This window comes from Montipora capricornis, chromosome 4 (assembly GCF_036669925.1).
Source record: "Montipora capricornis isolate CH-2021 chromosome 4, ASM3666992v2, whole genome shotgun sequence".
NCBI classification, from domain to species: Eukaryota; Metazoa; Cnidaria; class Anthozoa; order Scleractinia; family Acroporidae; genus Montipora; species Montipora capricornis.
In genome coordinates this window covers 16,409,882-16,427,426 of record NC_090886.1, presented here as the reverse complement: position 1 = coordinate 16,427,426, position 17,545 = coordinate 16,409,882, and the positions used below count along the sequence as shown (strand labels likewise).

General features: G+C 40.1%; 41 non-coding genes across 41 annotated transcripts; all 41 read left to right on the top strand.

Annotated features, from left to right (window-relative positions):
* Nucleotides 1-1,477: 1,477 nt before the first annotated feature.
* On the top strand, nt 1,478-1,550 carry Trnak-uuu (transfer RNA lysine (anticodon UUU)). Its single transcript has one exon. It is a non-coding gene; the product is annotated as a tRNA-Lys (tRNA).
* A 225-nt stretch (nt 1,551-1,775) lies between these two features.
* Nucleotides 1,776-1,848, top strand: Trnak-uuu (transfer RNA lysine (anticodon UUU)). Its single transcript has one exon. It is a non-coding gene; the product is annotated as a tRNA-Lys (tRNA).
* Nucleotides 1,849-1,995: 147 nt separating this feature from the next.
* On the top strand, nt 1,996-2,068 carry Trnak-uuu (transfer RNA lysine (anticodon UUU)). The gene has a single exon. It is a non-coding gene; the product is annotated as a tRNA-Lys (tRNA).
* A 639-nt stretch (nt 2,069-2,707) lies between these two features.
* Nucleotides 2,708-2,780, top strand: Trnak-uuu (transfer RNA lysine (anticodon UUU)). Its single transcript has one exon. It is a non-coding gene; the product is annotated as a tRNA-Lys (tRNA).
* A 465-nt stretch (nt 2,781-3,245) lies between these two features.
* Nucleotides 3,246-3,318, top strand: Trnak-uuu (transfer RNA lysine (anticodon UUU)). Its single transcript has one exon. It is a non-coding gene; the product is annotated as a tRNA-Lys (tRNA).
* Nucleotides 3,319-3,532: 214 nt separating this feature from the next.
* Trnak-uuu (transfer RNA lysine (anticodon UUU)) lies at nt 3,533-3,605 on the top strand. Its single transcript has one exon. It is a non-coding gene; the product is annotated as a tRNA-Lys (tRNA).
* A 147-nt stretch (nt 3,606-3,752) lies between these two features.
* Trnak-uuu (transfer RNA lysine (anticodon UUU)) lies at nt 3,753-3,825 on the top strand. The gene has a single exon. It is a non-coding gene; the product is annotated as a tRNA-Lys (tRNA).
* A 434-nt stretch (nt 3,826-4,259) lies between these two features.
* Trnak-uuu (transfer RNA lysine (anticodon UUU)) lies at nt 4,260-4,332 on the top strand. Its single transcript has one exon. It is a non-coding gene; the product is annotated as a tRNA-Lys (tRNA).
* Nucleotides 4,333-4,546: 214 nt separating this feature from the next.
* On the top strand, nt 4,547-4,619 carry Trnak-uuu (transfer RNA lysine (anticodon UUU)). Its single transcript has one exon. It is a non-coding gene; the product is annotated as a tRNA-Lys (tRNA).
* A 408-nt stretch (nt 4,620-5,027) lies between these two features.
* On the top strand, nt 5,028-5,100 carry Trnak-uuu (transfer RNA lysine (anticodon UUU)). Its single transcript has one exon. It is a non-coding gene; the product is annotated as a tRNA-Lys (tRNA).
* Nucleotides 5,101-5,314: 214 nt separating this feature from the next.
* Nucleotides 5,315-5,387, top strand: Trnak-uuu (transfer RNA lysine (anticodon UUU)). Its single transcript has one exon. It is a non-coding gene; the product is annotated as a tRNA-Lys (tRNA).
* Nucleotides 5,388-5,601: 214 nt separating this feature from the next.
* Nucleotides 5,602-5,674, top strand: Trnak-uuu (transfer RNA lysine (anticodon UUU)). The gene has a single exon. It is a non-coding gene; the product is annotated as a tRNA-Lys (tRNA).
* Nucleotides 5,675-6,482: 808 nt separating this feature from the next.
* Trnak-uuu (transfer RNA lysine (anticodon UUU)) lies at nt 6,483-6,555 on the top strand. The gene has a single exon. It is a non-coding gene; the product is annotated as a tRNA-Lys (tRNA).
* Nucleotides 6,556-6,702: 147 nt separating this feature from the next.
* On the top strand, nt 6,703-6,775 carry Trnak-uuu (transfer RNA lysine (anticodon UUU)). Its single transcript has one exon. It is a non-coding gene; the product is annotated as a tRNA-Lys (tRNA).
* Nucleotides 6,776-6,922: 147 nt separating this feature from the next.
* Nucleotides 6,923-6,995, top strand: Trnak-uuu (transfer RNA lysine (anticodon UUU)). Its single transcript has one exon. It is a non-coding gene; the product is annotated as a tRNA-Lys (tRNA).
* Nucleotides 6,996-7,709: 714 nt separating this feature from the next.
* Nucleotides 7,710-7,782, top strand: Trnae-uuc (transfer RNA glutamic acid (anticodon UUC)). Its single transcript has one exon. It is a non-coding gene; the product is annotated as a tRNA-Glu (tRNA).
* Nucleotides 7,783-8,149: 367 nt separating this feature from the next.
* Nucleotides 8,150-8,222, top strand: Trnak-uuu (transfer RNA lysine (anticodon UUU)). Its single transcript has one exon. It is a non-coding gene; the product is annotated as a tRNA-Lys (tRNA).
* Nucleotides 8,223-8,369: 147 nt separating this feature from the next.
* Trnak-uuu (transfer RNA lysine (anticodon UUU)) lies at nt 8,370-8,441 on the top strand. Its single transcript has one exon. It is a non-coding gene; the product is annotated as a tRNA-Lys (tRNA).
* Nucleotides 8,442-8,810: 369 nt separating this feature from the next.
* Trnak-uuu (transfer RNA lysine (anticodon UUU)) lies at nt 8,811-8,883 on the top strand. The gene has a single exon. It is a non-coding gene; the product is annotated as a tRNA-Lys (tRNA).
* A 719-nt stretch (nt 8,884-9,602) lies between these two features.
* Trnak-uuu (transfer RNA lysine (anticodon UUU)) lies at nt 9,603-9,676 on the top strand. The gene has a single exon. It is a non-coding gene; the product is annotated as a tRNA-Lys (tRNA).
* A 213-nt stretch (nt 9,677-9,889) lies between these two features.
* On the top strand, nt 9,890-9,962 carry Trnak-uuu (transfer RNA lysine (anticodon UUU)). The gene has a single exon. It is a non-coding gene; the product is annotated as a tRNA-Lys (tRNA).
* A 147-nt stretch (nt 9,963-10,109) lies between these two features.
* On the top strand, nt 10,110-10,182 carry Trnak-uuu (transfer RNA lysine (anticodon UUU)). Its single transcript has one exon. It is a non-coding gene; the product is annotated as a tRNA-Lys (tRNA).
* A 147-nt stretch (nt 10,183-10,329) lies between these two features.
* Nucleotides 10,330-10,402, top strand: Trnak-uuu (transfer RNA lysine (anticodon UUU)). The gene has a single exon. It is a non-coding gene; the product is annotated as a tRNA-Lys (tRNA).
* Nucleotides 10,403-10,549: 147 nt separating this feature from the next.
* On the top strand, nt 10,550-10,621 carry Trnak-uuu (transfer RNA lysine (anticodon UUU)). The gene has a single exon. It is a non-coding gene; the product is annotated as a tRNA-Lys (tRNA).
* A 147-nt stretch (nt 10,622-10,768) lies between these two features.
* Trnak-uuu (transfer RNA lysine (anticodon UUU)) lies at nt 10,769-10,841 on the top strand. Its single transcript has one exon. It is a non-coding gene; the product is annotated as a tRNA-Lys (tRNA).
* A 147-nt stretch (nt 10,842-10,988) lies between these two features.
* On the top strand, nt 10,989-11,061 carry Trnak-uuu (transfer RNA lysine (anticodon UUU)). Its single transcript has one exon. It is a non-coding gene; the product is annotated as a tRNA-Lys (tRNA).
* A 719-nt stretch (nt 11,062-11,780) lies between these two features.
* Nucleotides 11,781-11,854, top strand: Trnak-uuu (transfer RNA lysine (anticodon UUU)). Its single transcript has one exon. It is a non-coding gene; the product is annotated as a tRNA-Lys (tRNA).
* A 405-nt stretch (nt 11,855-12,259) lies between these two features.
* Trnak-uuu (transfer RNA lysine (anticodon UUU)) lies at nt 12,260-12,332 on the top strand. The gene has a single exon. It is a non-coding gene; the product is annotated as a tRNA-Lys (tRNA).
* Nucleotides 12,333-12,479: 147 nt separating this feature from the next.
* Nucleotides 12,480-12,552, top strand: Trnak-uuu (transfer RNA lysine (anticodon UUU)). The gene has a single exon. It is a non-coding gene; the product is annotated as a tRNA-Lys (tRNA).
* Nucleotides 12,553-12,697: 145 nt separating this feature from the next.
* Nucleotides 12,698-12,769, top strand: Trnak-uuu (transfer RNA lysine (anticodon UUU)). Its single transcript has one exon. It is a non-coding gene; the product is annotated as a tRNA-Lys (tRNA).
* Nucleotides 12,770-13,408: 639 nt separating this feature from the next.
* Trnak-uuu (transfer RNA lysine (anticodon UUU)) lies at nt 13,409-13,481 on the top strand. The gene has a single exon. It is a non-coding gene; the product is annotated as a tRNA-Lys (tRNA).
* Nucleotides 13,482-13,946: 465 nt separating this feature from the next.
* Nucleotides 13,947-14,019, top strand: Trnak-uuu (transfer RNA lysine (anticodon UUU)). Its single transcript has one exon. It is a non-coding gene; the product is annotated as a tRNA-Lys (tRNA).
* Nucleotides 14,020-14,233: 214 nt separating this feature from the next.
* Trnak-uuu (transfer RNA lysine (anticodon UUU)) lies at nt 14,234-14,306 on the top strand. The gene has a single exon. It is a non-coding gene; the product is annotated as a tRNA-Lys (tRNA).
* Nucleotides 14,307-14,453: 147 nt separating this feature from the next.
* Trnak-uuu (transfer RNA lysine (anticodon UUU)) lies at nt 14,454-14,526 on the top strand. Its single transcript has one exon. It is a non-coding gene; the product is annotated as a tRNA-Lys (tRNA).
* A 434-nt stretch (nt 14,527-14,960) lies between these two features.
* Trnak-uuu (transfer RNA lysine (anticodon UUU)) lies at nt 14,961-15,033 on the top strand. The gene has a single exon. It is a non-coding gene; the product is annotated as a tRNA-Lys (tRNA).
* A 214-nt stretch (nt 15,034-15,247) lies between these two features.
* On the top strand, nt 15,248-15,320 carry Trnak-uuu (transfer RNA lysine (anticodon UUU)). The gene has a single exon. It is a non-coding gene; the product is annotated as a tRNA-Lys (tRNA).
* Nucleotides 15,321-15,534: 214 nt separating this feature from the next.
* On the top strand, nt 15,535-15,607 carry Trnak-uuu (transfer RNA lysine (anticodon UUU)). Its single transcript has one exon. It is a non-coding gene; the product is annotated as a tRNA-Lys (tRNA).
* A 410-nt stretch (nt 15,608-16,017) lies between these two features.
* Trnak-uuu (transfer RNA lysine (anticodon UUU)) lies at nt 16,018-16,090 on the top strand. The gene has a single exon. It is a non-coding gene; the product is annotated as a tRNA-Lys (tRNA).
* A 214-nt stretch (nt 16,091-16,304) lies between these two features.
* Nucleotides 16,305-16,377, top strand: Trnak-uuu (transfer RNA lysine (anticodon UUU)). Its single transcript has one exon. It is a non-coding gene; the product is annotated as a tRNA-Lys (tRNA).
* Nucleotides 16,378-17,185: 808 nt separating this feature from the next.
* Trnak-uuu (transfer RNA lysine (anticodon UUU)) lies at nt 17,186-17,257 on the top strand. Its single transcript has one exon. It is a non-coding gene; the product is annotated as a tRNA-Lys (tRNA).
* Nucleotides 17,258-17,402: 145 nt separating this feature from the next.
* Trnak-uuu (transfer RNA lysine (anticodon UUU)) lies at nt 17,403-17,475 on the top strand. The gene has a single exon. It is a non-coding gene; the product is annotated as a tRNA-Lys (tRNA).
* Nucleotides 17,476-17,545: the final 70 nt, after the last annotated feature.

The following is a 17,545-nucleotide window of genomic DNA, read 5'->3' as shown; positions in this document are numbered from 1 at the left end:
CAAAATCAGACGTAGCTTTCCTGAAGACTGGACAGCAACGTGTAACGGATTACAAAATTGAGGATACTCTGAAACTTCTCTTAAACATCCACGAGACATCAATTCTGAAATCGCCCCCTCCACAAAGATATGTTGACGACGGGCGGAAGATCTATTCTCAATCGAATATGGCAAGGGAGTCTCCCGAAAAAGAATCTTGTAGCCATTACGGATGATGTCTAGAACAAAGTCCGAAGCCTGAATGGTAACTTGCCAAAAAGAAAAGTTTGCACATAATTTCCCTTGAACAAAATTCGAACTCGATCCTTCGACATCCCGTTCAAATTCGCATGGTTCCAAACAGTCAAGGTTTGGTTGGATCCTGACGAAAGAGGTTTATCTCTGGAATTACAGAAATTGGCCCAGTGACCTCGCTTGCCACATCGAAAGCACATGTCGGAAGCTCTGAATGAATTGTAGGAGTATCGACTTTGGGGGCGAAAATAATTAGAAGCCGAAGGAAAAGAACCAAAAGAACCGCCAGGTCTGGAAGCGCTGAAGGATGGAGGCGCAGAAGCCGAGGAAACTTTAGAACTGGTTTTTCTCTTTTTCTCTTGAAGTGTCTTAATCTTAACAGCGGCTCTCTTCTCAGCTTTTTTGATCTTCGAGGCGTCGGCCTCGTCGTCGGCCAATTCATCAGAAACGTACTCTTGGACTGTGGCCCAACCGAATTCCGATTTATCAGCTAGCTTGATTATTTTCTGCCTAGAATTAATCAAAGAAATACCTTTGTTAAGTTCCTCCTTAGCTTTAGGAATGTTTCCGCTCTCCAAGGCTTTCAGTGCTGTACCACTCGTCTTGGCCAATTTACGATTGAAACTAAACTGCTGCTCGTTTCCTTTCTTCTTAAACACGTAGGTGTCAGGCTGGAGGTCTGACGCTATTTGAACGGCTAAATCTGACCGCGGTTGGAGCAAATTGGTCTGGAGACCGTGGCTTTGTGTACTAACAGGGGTCAAGATTGCATTCCTCTGAGCGTCTAAAACGACAGCCAGTTCAGGAGAAAGCGATCCACCAGCTTCTTGTTCGCTACCCATGAAGACCGGAACAGAGGAAAATAAAAATAAAAGCGAGTCGCCTCCAGAGAACACCAAGAGGATGAATTAGCATACAAACACTCCTAATATACTCTCCCGAGAGTCCCTTATGGTTCATACCGACGAGAGAATATTTTTCCGCTAATTTTCAAACCGCGGAAAAATGTCCATTTCTAACTAACAGCTATTAAAATAGCTAAAACATAGCTAAAGCGGTACGATCCTGTGTCTGGCTCCTGGGAAGTGGATATGACCCCGGTTAGCTCAGTCGGCAATCTTTGTTTAGTTTTAATGCTGGTTACGGGTAAAAAATGTCCATTTCTAACTAACAGCTATTAAAATAGCTAAAACATAGCTAAAGCGGTACGATCCTGTGTCTGGCTCCTGGGAAGTGGATATGACCCCGGTTAGCTCAGTCGGTAGAGCATCAGACTTTTAATCTGAGGGTCATGGGTTCAAGTCCCATATCGGGCGAATTACTAAAATCATCGGCAATCTTTGTTTAGTTTTAATGCAGGTTACTGGTCATGGGTTCAAGTCTCATATCGTGCAAATTACTAAAATCATCGGCAATCTTTGTTTAGTTTTAATGCTGGTTACGGGGAAAAAATGTCCATTTCTAACTAACAGCTATTAAAATAGCTAAAACACTGCTAAAGCGGTACGATCCTGTGTCTGGCTCCTGGTAAGTGGATATGAGCCCGGTTAGCTCAGTCGGTAGAGCATCAGACTTTTAATCTGAGGGTCATGGGTTCAAGTCCCATATCGGGCGAATTACTAAAATCATCGGCAATCTTTGTGTAGTTTTAATGCTGGTTACGGAGAAAAAATGTTCATTTCTAACTAACAGCTATTAAAATAGGTAAAACACAGCTAAAGCGGAACGATCCTGTGTCTGGCTCCTGGGAAGTGGATATGAGCCCGGTTAGCTCAGTCGGTAGAGCATCAGACTTTTAATCTGAGGGTCATGGGTTCAAGTCCCATATCGGGCGAATTACTAAAATCATCGGCAATCTTTGTTTAGTTTTAATGCTGGTTACGGGGAAAAAAATGTCCATTTCTAACTAACAGCTATTAAAATAGCTAAAACACAGCTAAAGCGGTACGATCCTGTGTCTGGCTCCTGGGAAGTGGATATGGTATGACTTTTAATCTGAAGGTCATGTGTTCAAATCCCATATCGGGGGAATTAATAAAATCATGCTAACTTTTTGTTTAGTTTTAATGCTGGATATGCAGAAGAAATTTCCATTTCTAGCTAACAGGTATTTTTACTATATTCTTTCATGTTTTTCTTCGTTGTGGTTAAAATGGTGTACTGAAGAAGAGGAAAGAACATATTAAGCCGGACAAAATTCAAAACAAAGCTAAAACGGCAGGAACATGTGTCTCTCCCGGGAAGTAAATATGACCCCGGCTAGCTCAGTCAGTAGAGCATCAAACTTTTAATCTGAGGGTCATGGGTTCAAGTCCCATATCGGGCGAATTACTAAAATCATCGGCAATCTTTGTTTAGTTTTAATGCTGGTTACGGGGAAGAAATGTCCATTTCTAACTAAAAGGTATTAAAATAGCTAAAACACAGCTAAAGCGATACGATCCTGTGTCTGGCTCCTGGGAAGTGGATATGAGCCCGGTTAGCTCAGTCGGTAGAGCATCAGACTTTTAATCTGAGGGTCATGGGTTCAAGTCCCATATCGGGCGAATTAATGAAATGATCGGCAACCTTTGTTTAATTTTAATGCTGGTTACCAAGAAGATTTTCCATTTGTAATATTTACTCTTTTCTTTTATAATTTTCTTCGTTGTAGTAAAAATGGTCTACTGAAGTAAAGGAAATACTATATTAAGCTGGACGAAATTCAAAACACAGCTAAAACGGTACGAACCTGTGTCTCGCCCGGGACGAGGGTCTGAGGGTCTGAGGGTCATGGGTTCAAGTCCCATATCGGGCGAATTACTAAAATCATCGGCAATCTTTGTTTAGTTTTAATGCTGGTTACCAAGAAGAATTTTCCATTTCTAATTTTTACTCTTTTCTTTCATAATTTTCTTCGTTGTGGTAAAAGTGGTCTACTGAAGTAAAGGAAATAATATATTAGGATGGACAAAATTCAAAACACAGCGAAAACGGTACGAACCTGTGTCTCGCCCGGGACGTAAATATGAGCCCGGTTAGCTCAGTCGGTAGAGTATCATACCTTTAATGTGAGGGTCATGGGTTCAAGTCCCATATCGGGCGAATTACTAAAATCATCCGCAATCTTTGTTTAGTTTTAATGCTGGTTACCAAGGAGAATTTTCCATTTCTAATTTTTACTCTTTTCTTTCATAATTTTCTTCGTTGTGGTAAAAGTGGTCTACTGAAGTAAAGGAAATAATATATTAGGATGGACAAAATTCAAAACACAGCGAAAACGGTACGAACCTGTGTCTCGCCCGGGACGTAAATATGAGCCCGGTTAGCTCAGTCGGTAGAGCATCAGACTTTTAATCTGAGGGTCATGGGTTCAAGTCCCATATCGGGCGAATTACTAAAATCATCGGCAATCTTTGTTTAGTTTTAATGCTGGTTACGGGGAAAAAATGTCCATTTCTAACTAACAGCTATTAAAATAGCTAAAACACAGCTAAAGCGGTACGATCCTGTGTCTGGCTCCTGGGAAGTGGATATGAGCCCGGTTAGCTCAGTCGGTAGAGCATCAGACTTTTAATCTGAGGGTCATGGGTTCAAGTCCCATATCGGGCGAATTACTAAAATCATCGGCAATCTTTGTTTAGTTTTAATGCTGGTCACGGGAAAAAAATGTCCATTTCTAACTAACAGCTAATAAAATAGATAAAACACAGCTAAAGCGATACGATCCTGTGTCTGGCTCCTGGGAAGTGGATATGAGCCCGGTTAGCTCAGTCGGTAGAGGATCAAACTTTTAATCTGAGGGTCATGGGTTCAACTCCCATATAGGTCGAATTAATGAAATGATCGGCAACCTTTGTTTAATTTTAATGCTGGTTACCAAGAAGAATTTTCCATTTGTAATATTTACTCTTTTCTTTCATAATTTTCTTCGTTGTAGTAAAAATGGTCTACTGAAGTAAAGGAAATAATATATTAAGCTGGACGAAATTCAAAACACAGCTAAAACGGTACGAACCTGTGTCTCGCCCGGGACGTAAATATGAGCCCGGTTAGCTCAGTCGGTAGAGCATCAGACTTTTAATCTGAGGGTCATGGGTTCAAGTCCCATATCGGTCGAATAAATGAAATGATCGGCAACCTTTGTTTAATTTTAATGCTGGTTACCAAGAAGAATTTTCCATTTCTAATTTTTACTCTTTTCTTTCATTATTTTCTTCGTTGTGGTAAAAGTGGTCTACTGAAGTAAAGGAAATAACATATTAGGATGGACAAAATTCAAAACACAGGGAAAACGGTACGAACCTGTGTCTCGCCCTGGACGTAAATATGAGCCCGGTTAGCTCAGTCGGTAGAGCATTAGACTTTTAATCTGAGGGTCATGGGTTCAAGTCCCATAGCGGGCGAATTACTATAATCATCGGCAATCTTTGTTTAGTTTTAATGCTGGTTACGGGGAAAAATTTCCATTTTTTACTAACAGTTTTAAAATAGCTAAAACACAGCTAAAGCGGTACGATCCTGTGTCTGGCTCCTGGGAAGTGGATGTGAGCCCGGTTAGCTCAGTCGAGGGTCATGGGTTTAAGTCCCATATCGGGCGAATTACTAAAATCATCGGCAATCTTTTTTTAGTTTTAATGCTGGTTACCAAGGAGAATTTTCCATTTCTAATTTTTACTCTTTTTTTTCATAATGTTCTTCGTTGTGGTGAAAGTGGTCTACTGAAGTAAAGGAAATAACATATTTGGATGGACAAAATTCAAAACACAGCTAAAACGGTAGGAACCTGTGTCTCGCCCGGGACGTAAATATGAGCCCGGTTAGCTCAGTCGGTAGAGCATCAGACTTTTAATCTGAGGGTCATGGGTTCAAGTCCCATATTGGGCGAATTAATAAAATGATCGGCAATCTTTGTTTAATTTTAATGCTGGTTACCAAGAAGAATTTCCCATTTGTAATATTTACTCTTTTCTTTCATGTTTTTTTTCGTTGTGGTAAAAATGGTCTACTGAAGTAAAGGAAAGAATATATTAAGGTGGACAAAATTCAAAACACAGCTAAAACGGTACGAACCTGTGTCTCGCCCGGGACGTAAATATGAGCCCGGTTAGCTCAGTCGGTAGAGCATCAGACTTTTAATCTGAGGGTCATGGGTTCAAGTCCCATATCGGTCTAATTAATGAAATGATCGGCAACCTTTGTTTAATTTTAATGCTGGTTACCAAGAAGAATTTTCAATTTGTAATATTTACTCTTTTCTTTCATAATTTTCTTCGTTGTAGTAAAAATGGTCTACTGAAATAAAGGAAATAATATATTAAGCTGGACGAAATTCAAAACACAGCTAAAACGGTACGAACCTGTGTCTCGCCCGGGACGTAAATATGAGCCCAGGTAGCTCAGTCGGTAGGGCATCAGACTTTTAATCTGAGGGTCATGGGTTCAAGTCCCATAGCGGGCGAATTACTATAATCATCGGCAATCTTTGTTTAGTTTTAATGCTGGTTACGGGGAAAAAATGTCCATTTCTAACTAACAGCTATTAAAATGAAAATGAATTGATTAAAAAGTTAAACGCTAAAAGAATTTTAAAACACATTATAAAAGTGAACGACGTTTCGGCGCGACGTTACGCCATTATCAAGTTAAAAAGTAAAAGAGTGCGAGGTGTAAAATGAATATATAATATTTGAAAAAAATATATTAAATATTCGCGGGTCCTATGGGTATAATCCCCAAGGTAAGAAACACAAAAAGGTAAAAATAATAATAAATAAATAAATGTACCGTAGTGTCACGTGAACAGTTTGGCGCGAATGGAGTCAGCTTGCGTGTTAGGAGAAGGCTTGATGTCCTTTATGTACAACGTCTCGTACACTAAACAATCAAACTTGCTGTTGCATTTCCTCAGAACTTTGAAAAGGTAATCAGTCTTTGTTCTGTTGTTGCCATGCTGTGTTTCAAGGTGTTTCCCAATAGCTGAATGACGGTGTTCACTTATGCGTTGATGTAAGTGTCGGGCAGTATACCCGACATAATTTGCATCGCACAAATCACATTGAAATAAGCATACAACGCATTGAGTGTCATGAGGGTCATGGGTTCAAGTCCCATATCGGGCGAATTACTAAAATCATCGGCAATCTTTGTTTAGTTTTAATGCTGGTTACGGGGAAAAAATGTCCATTTCTAACTAACAGCTATTAAAATAGCTAAAACACAGCTAAAGCGGTACGATCCTGTGTCTGGCTCCTGGGAAGTGGATATGAGCCCGGTTAGCTCAGTCGGTAGAGCATCAGACTTTTAATCTGAGGGTCATGGGTTCAAGTCCCATATCGGGCGAATTACTAAAATCATCGGCAATCTTTGTTTAGTTTTAATGCTGGTTACGGGGAAAAAATGTCCATTTCTAACTAACAGCTATTAAAATAGCTAAAACACAGCTAAAGCGGTACGATCCTGTGTCTGGCTCCTGGGAAGTGGATATGAGCCCGGTTAGCTCAGTCGGTAGAGCATCAGACTTTTAATCTGAGGGTCATGGGTTCAAGTCCCATATCGGGCGAATTACTAAAATCATCGGCAATCTTTGTTTAGTTTTAATGCTGGTTACGGGGAAAAAATGTCCATTTCTAACTAACAGCTATTAAAATAGCTAAAACACAGCTAAAGCGGTACGATCCTGTGTCTGGCTCCTGGGAAGTGGATATGAGCCCGGTTAGCTCAGTCGGTAGAGCATCAGACTTTTAATCTGAGGGTCATGGGTTCAAGTCCCATATCGGGCGAATTACTAAAATCATTGGCAATCTTCAGGGGCACCCAACGGATCTGTTCCTCACATTATCTGTTCCCCAGAGGAATCTTGCTGGCTGGCAAAAATACAGGTGTTTCGATGAGCTGGCTGGGAAATTTTGTTATTGATAGAGGTTTTGCCTGGGAATTACTGACTTTTTCTAGCATTTCAACCCGAGCTGGCTGCAGAAACTCCGAAGACTGAGGACGACTAAGAAAAAAAACCCCTTCCCTCTCCCAGAGAGTAGTCACAAACGTATGACGGCTGGTCAGAGTGATTGCGCTTGCGGAAAAAAACCCTGTTTTGTCCCGGTTTTGTCGCTTTCGTGCGGTCGTTTTGGCTCGAGGGAAAGCGCGCGGAACTCCTTCCTGCTAAATAAATTTCATCAGCTGGCTGGGACCCCCAGCAGTCTTATCCAGCTGGCTGGGAAATTTCTTGTGTGTCTTGCTGGGAAAAAGGAACAGATATTGTTTTCCCAGCAACACCGAAAGACACCTGAAAATGCCTTAATAACATTTATTTTCATTAACTGGGGTATAATAATACATTTTACAACAAATTGGTCGTTGGGTGCCCCTGATCTTTGTTTAGTTTTAATGCTGGTTACGGGGAAAAAATGTTCATTTCTAACTAACAGCTATTAAAATAGATAAAACACAGCTAAAGCGGTAGGATCCTGTGTCTGGCTCCTGGGAAGTGGATATTAGCCCGGTTAGCTCAGTCGGTAGAGCATCAGACTTTCAATCTGAGGGTCATGGGTTCAAAACCCATATCGGGCGAATTACTAAAATCATCGCCAATCTTTGTTTAGTTTTAATGCTGGTCACGGGGAAAAAATGTCCATTTCTAACTAACAGCTATTAAAATAGCTAAAACACAGCTAAAGCGGTAAGATCCTGTGTCTGGCTCTTGGGAAGTGGATATGAGGCCGGTTAGCTAATTCGGTAGAGCATCAGACTTTTAATCTGAGGGTCATGGGTTCAAGTCCCATATCGGGCGAATTACTAAAATCATCGGCAATCTTTGTTTAGTTTTAATGCTGGTTACGGGGAAAAAATGTCCATTTCTAACTAACAGCTATTAAAATAGCTAAAACACAGCTAAAGCGGTACGATCCTGTGTCTGGCTCCTGGGAAGTGGATATGAGCCCGGTTAGCTCAGTCGGTAGAGCATCAGACTTTTAATCTGAGGGTCATGGGTTTAAATCCCATATCGGGCGAATTAATAAAATCATGCTAACTTTTTGTTTAGTTTTAATGCTGGTTACGGGGAAAAAATGTCCATTTCTAACTAACAGCTATTAAAATAGCTAAAACACAGCTAAAGCGGTACGATCCTGTGTCTGGCTTCTGATAAGTGGATATGAGCCCGGTTAGCTCAGTCGGTAGAGCATCAGACTTTTAATCTGAGGGTCATGGGTCAAGTCTCATATCGGGCGAATTAATAAAATCATCGGCAATCTTTGTTTATTTTTAATGCTGGATACTGTGAAGAAATGTCCATAACTAACAAACAGCTATTAAAATAGCCAAACCACAGCTAAAGCGGTAAGATCCCGTGTCTGGCTCCTGGGAAGTCAAAATGAGCCAGGTTAGCTCAGTCGGTAGAGCATCAGACTTTTATCATCTGAGGGTATTGGGTTCAAGTCCCATATCGGGCGGATTACTAAAATCATCGGCAATCTTTGTTTAGTTTTAATGCTGGTTACGGGGAAAAAATGTCCATTTCTAACTAACAGCTATTAAAATAGCTAAAACACAGCTAAAGCGGTACGATCCTGTGTCTGGCTCCTGGAAAGTGGATATGAGCCCGGTTAGCTCAGTCGGTAGAGCATCAGACTTTTAATCTGAGGGTCATGGGTTCAAGTCCCATATCGGGCGAGCATCAGACTTTTAATCTGAGGGTCATGGGTTTAAATCCCATATCGGGCGAATTAATAAAATCATGCTAACTTTTTGTTTAGTTTTAATGCTGGATATGCAGAAGAAATTTCCATTTCTAGCTAACAGGTATTTTGACTATATTCTTTCATGTTTTTCTTCGTTGTGGTTAAAATGGTCTACTGAAGAAGAGGAAAGAACATATTAAGCCGGACAAAATTCAAAACAAAGCTAAAACGGCAGGAACATGTGTCTCTCCCGGGAAGTAAATATGACCCCGGCTAGCTCAGTCAGTAGAGCATCAAACTTTTAATCTGAGGGTCATGGGTTCAAGTCCCATATCGGGCGAATTACTAAAATCATCGGCAATCTTTGTTTAGGGTGTGTTCGATTGACCGTATTCCGGAATAGGATTACATGGAATATAAGTTTAAAATCCTTAGTTTTTACGGAGATTCACGTTAAAGTTTTCACACATCTGCTAAAATGCTCTTTTAAACATATTTTGATTGTGCTTGTTGCTTCGAAACGCGCCAAACATACAGTTTTCATCATCACTTCACGTATTCTTATTCCGGAATAGGGTCAATCGAACGCGCCCTTAGTTTTAATGCTGGTTACGGGGAAGAAATGTCCATTTCTAACTAAAAGGTATTGAAATAGCTAAAACACAGCTAAAGCGATACGATGCCGTGTCTGGCTCCTGGGAAGTGGATATGAGCACGGTTAGCTCAGTCGGTAGAGCATCAGACTTTTAATCTGAGGGTCATGGGTTCAAGTCCCATATCGGTCGAATTAATGAAATGATCGGCAACCTTTGTTTAATTTTAATGCTGGTTACCAAGAAGATTTTCCATTTGTAATATTTACTCTTTTCTTTTATAATTTTCTTCGTTGTAGTAAAAATGGTCTACTGAAGTAAAGGAAATACTATATTAAGCTGGACGAAATTCAAAACACAGCTAAAACGGTACGAACCTGTGTCTCTTCCGGGAAGTAAGTATGAGCGCGGTTAGCTCAGTCGGTAGAGCATCAGACTTTTAATCTGAGGGTCATGGGTTCAAGTCCCATATCGGGCGAATTACTAAAATCATCGGCAATCTTTGTTTAGTTTTAATGCTGGTTACGGGGAAAAAATGTCCGTTTCTAACTAACAGCTAATAAAATAGATAAAACACAGCTAAAGCGGTACGATCCTGTGTCTGGCTCCTGGAAAGTGGATATGAGCCCGGTTAGCTCAGTCGGTAGAGCATCAGACTTTTAATCTGAGGGTCATGGGTTTAAGTCCCATATCGGGCGAATTGATAAAATCATAGGCAATCTTTGATTAGTTTTAATGCTGGTTACGGGGAAAAAATGTTCATTTGTAACTAACAGCTATTAAAATAGATAAAACACAGCTAAAGCGGTACGATCCTGTGTCGGGCTCCTAGGAAGTGGATATGAGCCCGGTTAGCTCAGTCGGTAGAGCATCAGACTTTTAATCTGAGGGTCATGGGTTCAAGTCCCCTATCGAGCGAATTACTAAAATCATCGGCAATCTTTGTTTAGTTTTAATGCTGATCACGGGGAAAAAATGTCCATTTCTAACTAACAGCTATTAAAATAGCTAAAACACAGCTAAAGCGGTACGATCCTGTGTCTGGCTCTTGGGAAGTGGATATGAGCCCGGTTAGCTCAGTCGGTAGAGCATCAGACTTTTAATCTGAGGGTCATGGGTCAAGTCTCATATCGGGCGAATTAATAAAATCATCGGCAATCTTTGTTTAGTTTTAATGCTGGTTACGGGGAAAAAATGTCCTTTTCTAACTAACAGCTATTTAAATATCTAAAACAAAGCTAACGCGGTAAGATCATGGGTCTGGCTCCTGGTAAGTGGATATGAGCCTGGTTAGCTCAGTCGGTAGAGCATCAGACTTTTAATCTGAGGGTCATGGGTTCAAGTCCCATATCGGGCGAATTACTAAAATCATCGGCAATCTTTGTTTAGTTTTAATGCTGGTTACGGGGAAAAAATGTCCATTTCTAACTAACAGCTATTAAAATAGATAAAACACAGCTAAAGCGGTACGATCCTGTGTCTGGCTCCTGGGAAGTGGATATGAGCCCGGTTAGCTCAGTCGGTAGAGCATCAGACTTTTAATCTGAGGGTCATGGGTTTAAATCCCATATCGGGCGAGCATCAGACTTTTAATCTGAGGGTCATGGGTTTAAATCCCATATCGGGCGAATTAATAAAATCATGCTAACTTTTTGTTTAGTTTTAATGCTGGATATGCAGAAGAAATTTCCATTTCTAGCTAACAGGTATTTTGACTATATTCTTTCATGTTTTTCTTCGTTGTGGTTAAAATGGTCTACTGAAGAAGAGGAAAGAACATATTAAGCCGGACAAAATTCAAAACAAAGCTAAAACGGCAGGAACATGTGTCTCTCCCGGGAAGTAAATATGACCCCGGCTAGCTCAGTCAGTAGAGCATCAAACTTTTAATCTGAGGGTCATGGGTTCAAGTCCCATATCGGGCGAATTACTAAAATCATCGGCAATCTTTGTTTAGGGTGTGTTCGATTGACCGTATTCCGGAATAGGATTACATGGAATATAAGTTTAAAATCCTTCGTTTTTACGGAGATTCACGTTAAAGTTGTCACACATCTGCTAAAATGCTATTTTAAACATATTTTTATTGTCCTTGTTGCTTCGAAACTCGCCAAACATACAGTTTTCATCATCACTTCACGTATTCTTATTCCGGAATAGGGTCAATCGAACGCGCCCTTAGTTTTAATGCTGGTTACGGGGAAGAAATGTCCATTTCTAACTAAAAGGTATTGAAATAGCTAAAACACAGCTAAAGCGATACGATGCCGTGTCTGGCTCCTGGGAAGTGGATATGAGCACGGTTAGCTCAGTCGGTAGAGCATCAGACTTTTAATCTGAGGGTCATGGGTTCAAGTCCCATATCGGTCGAATTAATGAAATGATCGGCAACCTTTGTTTAATTTTAATGCTGGTTACCAAGAAGAATTTTCAATTTGTAATATTTACTCTTTTCTTTCATAATTTTCTTCGTTGTAGTAAAAATGGTCTACTGAAATAAAGGAAATAATATATTAAGCTGGACGAAATTCAAAACACAGCTAAAACGGTACGAACCTGTGTTAGCTCAGTCGGTAGAGCATCATACTTTTAATCTGAGGGTCATGGGTTCAAGTCCCATATCGGGCGAATTACTAAAATCATCGGCAATCTTTGTTTAGTTTTAATGCTGGTTACGGGGAAAATATGTCAATATCTCACTAACAGCTATTAAAATAGATAAAACACAGCTAAAGCGGTACGATCCTGTGTCTGGCTTCTGGTAAGTGGATATGAGCCCGGTTAGCTCAGTCGGTAGAGGATCAGACTTTTAATCTGAGGGTCATGGGTTCAAGTCCCATATCGGGCGAATTACTAAAATCATCGGCAATCTTTGTTTAGTTTTAATGCTGGTTACGGGGAAAAAATGTTCATTTGTAACTAACAGCTATTAAAATAGATAAAACACAGCTAAAGCGGTACGATCCTGTGTCGGGCTCCTGGGAAGTGGATATGAGCCCGGTTAGCTCAGTCGGTAGAGCATCAGACTTTTAATCTGAGGGTCATGGGTTCAAGTCCCCTATCGAGCGAATTACTAAAATCATCGGCAATCTTTGTTTAGTTTTAATGCTGATCACGGGGAAAAAATGTCCATTTCTAACTAACAGCTATTAAAATAGCTAAAACACAGCTAAAGCGGTACGATCCTGTGTCTCTCCTGGGAAGTGGATATGAGCCCGGTTAGCTCAGTCGGTAGAGCATCAGACTTTTAATCTGAGGGTCATGGGTCAAGTCTCATATCGGGCGAATTACTAAAATTATCGGCAATCTTTGTTTAGTTTTAATGCTGGTTACGGGGAAAAAATGTCCATTTCTAACTAACAGCTATTAAAATAGCTAAAACACAGCTAAAGCGGTACGATCCTGTGTCTGGCTCCTGGGAAGTGGATATGGTATGACTTTTAATCTGAAGGTCATGTGTTCAAATCCCATATCGGGGGAATTAATAAAATCATGCTTATTTTTTTGTTTAGTTTTAATGCTGGATATGCAGAAGAAATTTCCATTTCTAGCTAACAGGTATTTTGACTATATTCTTTCATGTTTTTCTTCGTTGTGGTTAAAATGGTCTACTGAAGAAGAGGAAAGAACATATTAAGCCGGACAAAATTCAAAACAAAGCTAAAACGGCAGGAACATGTGTCTCTCCCGGGAAGTAAATATGACCCCGGCTAGCTCAGTCAGTAGAGCATCAAACTTTTAATCTGAGGGTCATGGGTTCAAGTCCCATATCGGGCGAATTACTAAAATCATCGGCAATCTTTGTTTAGTTTTAATGCTGGTTACGGGGAAGAAATGTCCATTTCTAACTAAAAGGTATTAAAATAGCTAAAACACAGCTAAAGCGATACGATCCTGTGTCTGGCTCCTGGGAAGTGGATATGAGCCCGGTTAGCTCAGTCGGTAGAGCATCAGACTTTTAATCTGAGGGTCATGGGTTCAAGTCCCATATCGGGCGAATTAATGAAGTGATCGGCAACCTTTGTTTAATTTTAATGCTGGTTACCAAGAAGATTTTCCATTTGTAATATTTACTCTTTTCTTTTATAATTTTCTTCGTTGTAGTAAAAATGGTCTACTGAAGTAAAGGAAATACTATATTAAGCTGGACGAAATTCAAAACACAGCTAAAACGGTACGAACCTGTGTCTCGCCCGGGACGAGGGTCTGAGGGTCTGAGGGTCATGGGTTCAAGTCCCATATCGGGCGAATTACTAAAATCATCGGCAATCTTTGTTTAGTTTTAATGCTGGTTACCAAGAAGAATTTTCCATTTCTAATTTTTACTCTTTTCTTTCATAATTTTCTTCGTTGTGGTAAAAGTGGTCTACTGAAGTAAAGGAAATAATATATTAGGATGGACAAAATTCAAAACACAGCGAAAACGGTACGAACCTGTGTCTCGCCCGGGACGTAAATATGAGCCCGGTTAGCTCAGTCGGTAGAGCATCAGACTTTTAATCTGAGGGTCATGGGTTCAAGTCCCATATCGGGCGAATTACTAAAATCATCGGCAATCTTTGTTTAGTTTTAATGCTGGTTACCAAGAAGAATTTTCCATTTCTAATTTTTACTCTTTTCTTTCATAATTTTCTTCGTTGTGGTAAAAGTGGTCTACTGAAGTAAAGGAAATAATATATTAGGATGGACAAAATTCAAAACACAGCGAAAACGGTACGAACCTGTGTCTCGCCCGGGACGTAAATATGAGCCCGGTTAGCTCAGTCGGTAGAGCATCAGACTTTTAATCTGAGGGTCATGGGTTCAAGTCCCATATCGGGCGAATTACTAAAATCATCGGCAATCTTTGTTTAGTTTTAATGCTGGTTACGGGGAAAAAATGTCCATTTCTAACTAACAGCTATTAAAATAGCTAAAACACAGCTAAAGCGGTACGATCCTGTGTCTGGCTCCTGGGAAGTGGATATGAGCCCGGTTAGCTCAGTCGGTAGAGCATGAGACTTTTAATCTGAGGGTCATGGGTTCAAGTCCCATATCGGGCGAATTACTAAAATCATCGGCAATCTTTGTTTAGTTTTAATGCTAGTTACGGGGAAAAAATGTCCATTTCTAACTAACAGCTATTAAAATAGATAAAACACAGCTAAAGTGATACGATCCTGTGTCTGGCTCCTGGGAAGTGGATATGAGCCCGGTTAGCTCAGTCGGTAGAGGATCAAACTTTTAATCTGAGGGTCATGGGTTCAACTCCCATATAGGGCGAATTAATGAAATGATCGGCAACCTTTGTTTAATTTTAATGCTGGTTACCAAGAAGAATTTTCCATTTGTAATATTTACTCTTTTCTTTCATAATTTTCTTCGTTGTAGTAAAAATGGTCTACTGAAGTAAAGGAAATAATATATTAAGCTGGACGAAATTCAAAACACAGCTAAAACGGTACGAACCTGTGTCTCGCCCGGGACGTAAATATGAGCCCGGTTAGCTCAGTCGGTAGAGCATCAGACTTTTAATCTGAGGGTCATGGGTTCAAGTCCCATATCGGGCGAATTACTAAAATCATCGGCAATCTTTGTTTAGTTTTAATGCTGGTTACCAAGGAGAATTTTCCATTTCTAATTTTTACTCTTTTCTTTCATAATTTTCTTCGTTGTGGTAAAAGTGGTCTACTGAAGTAAAGGAAATAATATATTTGGATGGACAAAGTTCAAAACACAGCTAAAACGGTAGGAACCTGTGTCTCGCCCGGGACGTAAATATGAGCCCGGTTAGCTCAGTCGGTAGAGCATCAGACTTTTAATCTGAGGGTCATGGGTTCAAGTCCCATATCGGGCGAATTAATAAAATCATCGGCAATCTTTGTTTAATTTTAATGCTGGTTACCAAGAAGAATTTTCCATTTCTAATTTTTACTCTTTTCTTTCATAATTTTCTTCGTTGTGGTAAAAGTGGTCTACTGAAGTAAAGGAAATAATATATTAGGATGGACAAAATTCAAAACACAGCGAAAACGGTACGAACCTGTGTCTCGCCCGGGACGTAAATATGAGCCCGGTTAGCTCAGTCGGTAGAGCATCAGACTTTTAATCTGAGGGTCATGGGTTCAAGTCCCATATCGGGCGAATTACTATAATCATCGGCAATCTTTGTTTAGTTTTAATGCTGGTTACGGGGAAAAAATGTCCATTTCTAACTAACAGCTATTAAAATAGCTAAAACAGAGCTAAAGCTGTACGATCCTGTGTCTGGCTCCTGGGAAGTGGATATGAGCCCGGTTAGCTCAGTCGAGGGTCATGGGTTCAAGTCCCATATCGGGCGAATTACTAAAATCATCCGCAATCTTTGTTTAGTTTTAACGCTGGTTACCAAGGAGAATTTTCCATTTCTAATTTTTACTCTTTTCTTTCATAGTTTTCTTCGTTGTGGTAAAAGTGGTCTACTGAAGTAAAGGAAATAACATATTTGGATGGACAAAATTCAAAACGCAGCTAAAACGGTAGGAACCTGTGTCCCTCCCGGAAAGTAGATATGAGCCCGGTTAGCTCAGTCGGTAGAGCATCAGACTTTTAATCTGAAGGTCATGGGTTCAAGTCCCATATGGGGCGAATTAATAAAATCATCGCCAATCTTTATTTAATTTTAATGCTGGTTACCAAGAAGAATTTTCCATTTGTAATATTTACTCTTTTCTTTCATAATTTTCTTCGTTGTAGTAAAAATGGTCTACTGAAGTAAAGGAAATAATATATTAAGCTGGACGAAATTCAAAACACAGCTAAAACGGTACGAACCTGTGTCTTGCCCGGAACGTAAATATGAGCCCGGTTAGCTCAGTCGGTAGAGCATCAGACTTTTAATCTGAGGGTCATGGGTTCAAGTCCCATATCGGGCGAATTACTATAATCATCGGCAATCTTTGTTTAGTTTTAATGCTGGTTACGGGGAAAAAATGTCCATTTCTAACTAACAGCTATTAAAATGAAAATGAATTGATTAAAAAGTTAAACGCTAAAAGAATTTTAAAACACATTATAAAAGTGAACGACGTTTCGGCGCGACGTTACGCCATTATCAAGTTAAAAAGTAAAAGAGTGCGAGGTGTAAAATGAATATATAATATTTGAAAAAAATATATTAAATATTCGCGGGTCCTATGGGTATAATCCCCAAGGTAAGAAACACAAAAAGGTAAAAATAATAATAAATAAATAAATGTACGGTAGTGTCACGTGAACAGTTTGGCGCGAATGGAGTCAGCTTGCGTGTTAGGAGAAGGCTTGATGTCCTTTATGTACAACGTCTCGTACACTAAACAATCAAACTTGCTGTTGCACTTCCTCAGAACTTTGAAAAGGTAATCAGTCTTTGTTCTGTTGTTGCCATGCTGTGTTTCAAGGTGTTTCCCAATAGCTGAATGACGGTGTTCACTTATGCGTTGATGTAAGTGTCGGGCAGTATACCCGACATAATTTGCATCGCACAAATCACATTGAAATAAGCATACAACGCATTGAGTGTCATGAGGGTCATGGGTTCAAGTCCCATATCGGGCGAATTACTAAAATCATCGGCAATCTTTGTTTAGTTTTAATGCTGGTTACGGGGAAAAAATGTCCATTTCTAACTAACAGCTATTAAAATAGCTAAAACACAGCTAAAGCGGTACGATCCTGTGTCTGGCTCCTGGGAAGTGGATATGAGCCCGGTTAGCTCAGTCGGTAGAGCATCAGACTTTTAATCTGAGGGTCATGGGTCAAGTCTCATATCGGGCGAATTAATAAAATCATCGGCAATCTTTGTTTAGTTTTAATGCTGGTTACGGGGAAGAAATGTCCATTTCTAACTAACAGCTATTAAAATAGCCAAAACACAGCTAAAGCGGTACGATCCTGTGTCTCTCCTGGGAAGTGGATATGAGCCCGGTTAGCTCAGTCGGTAGAGCATCAGACTTTTAATCTGAGGGTCATGGGTTCAAGTCCCATATCGGGCGAATTAATAAAATCATTGGCAATCTTTCAGGGGCACCCAACGGATCTGTTCCTCACATTATCTCAACCTCG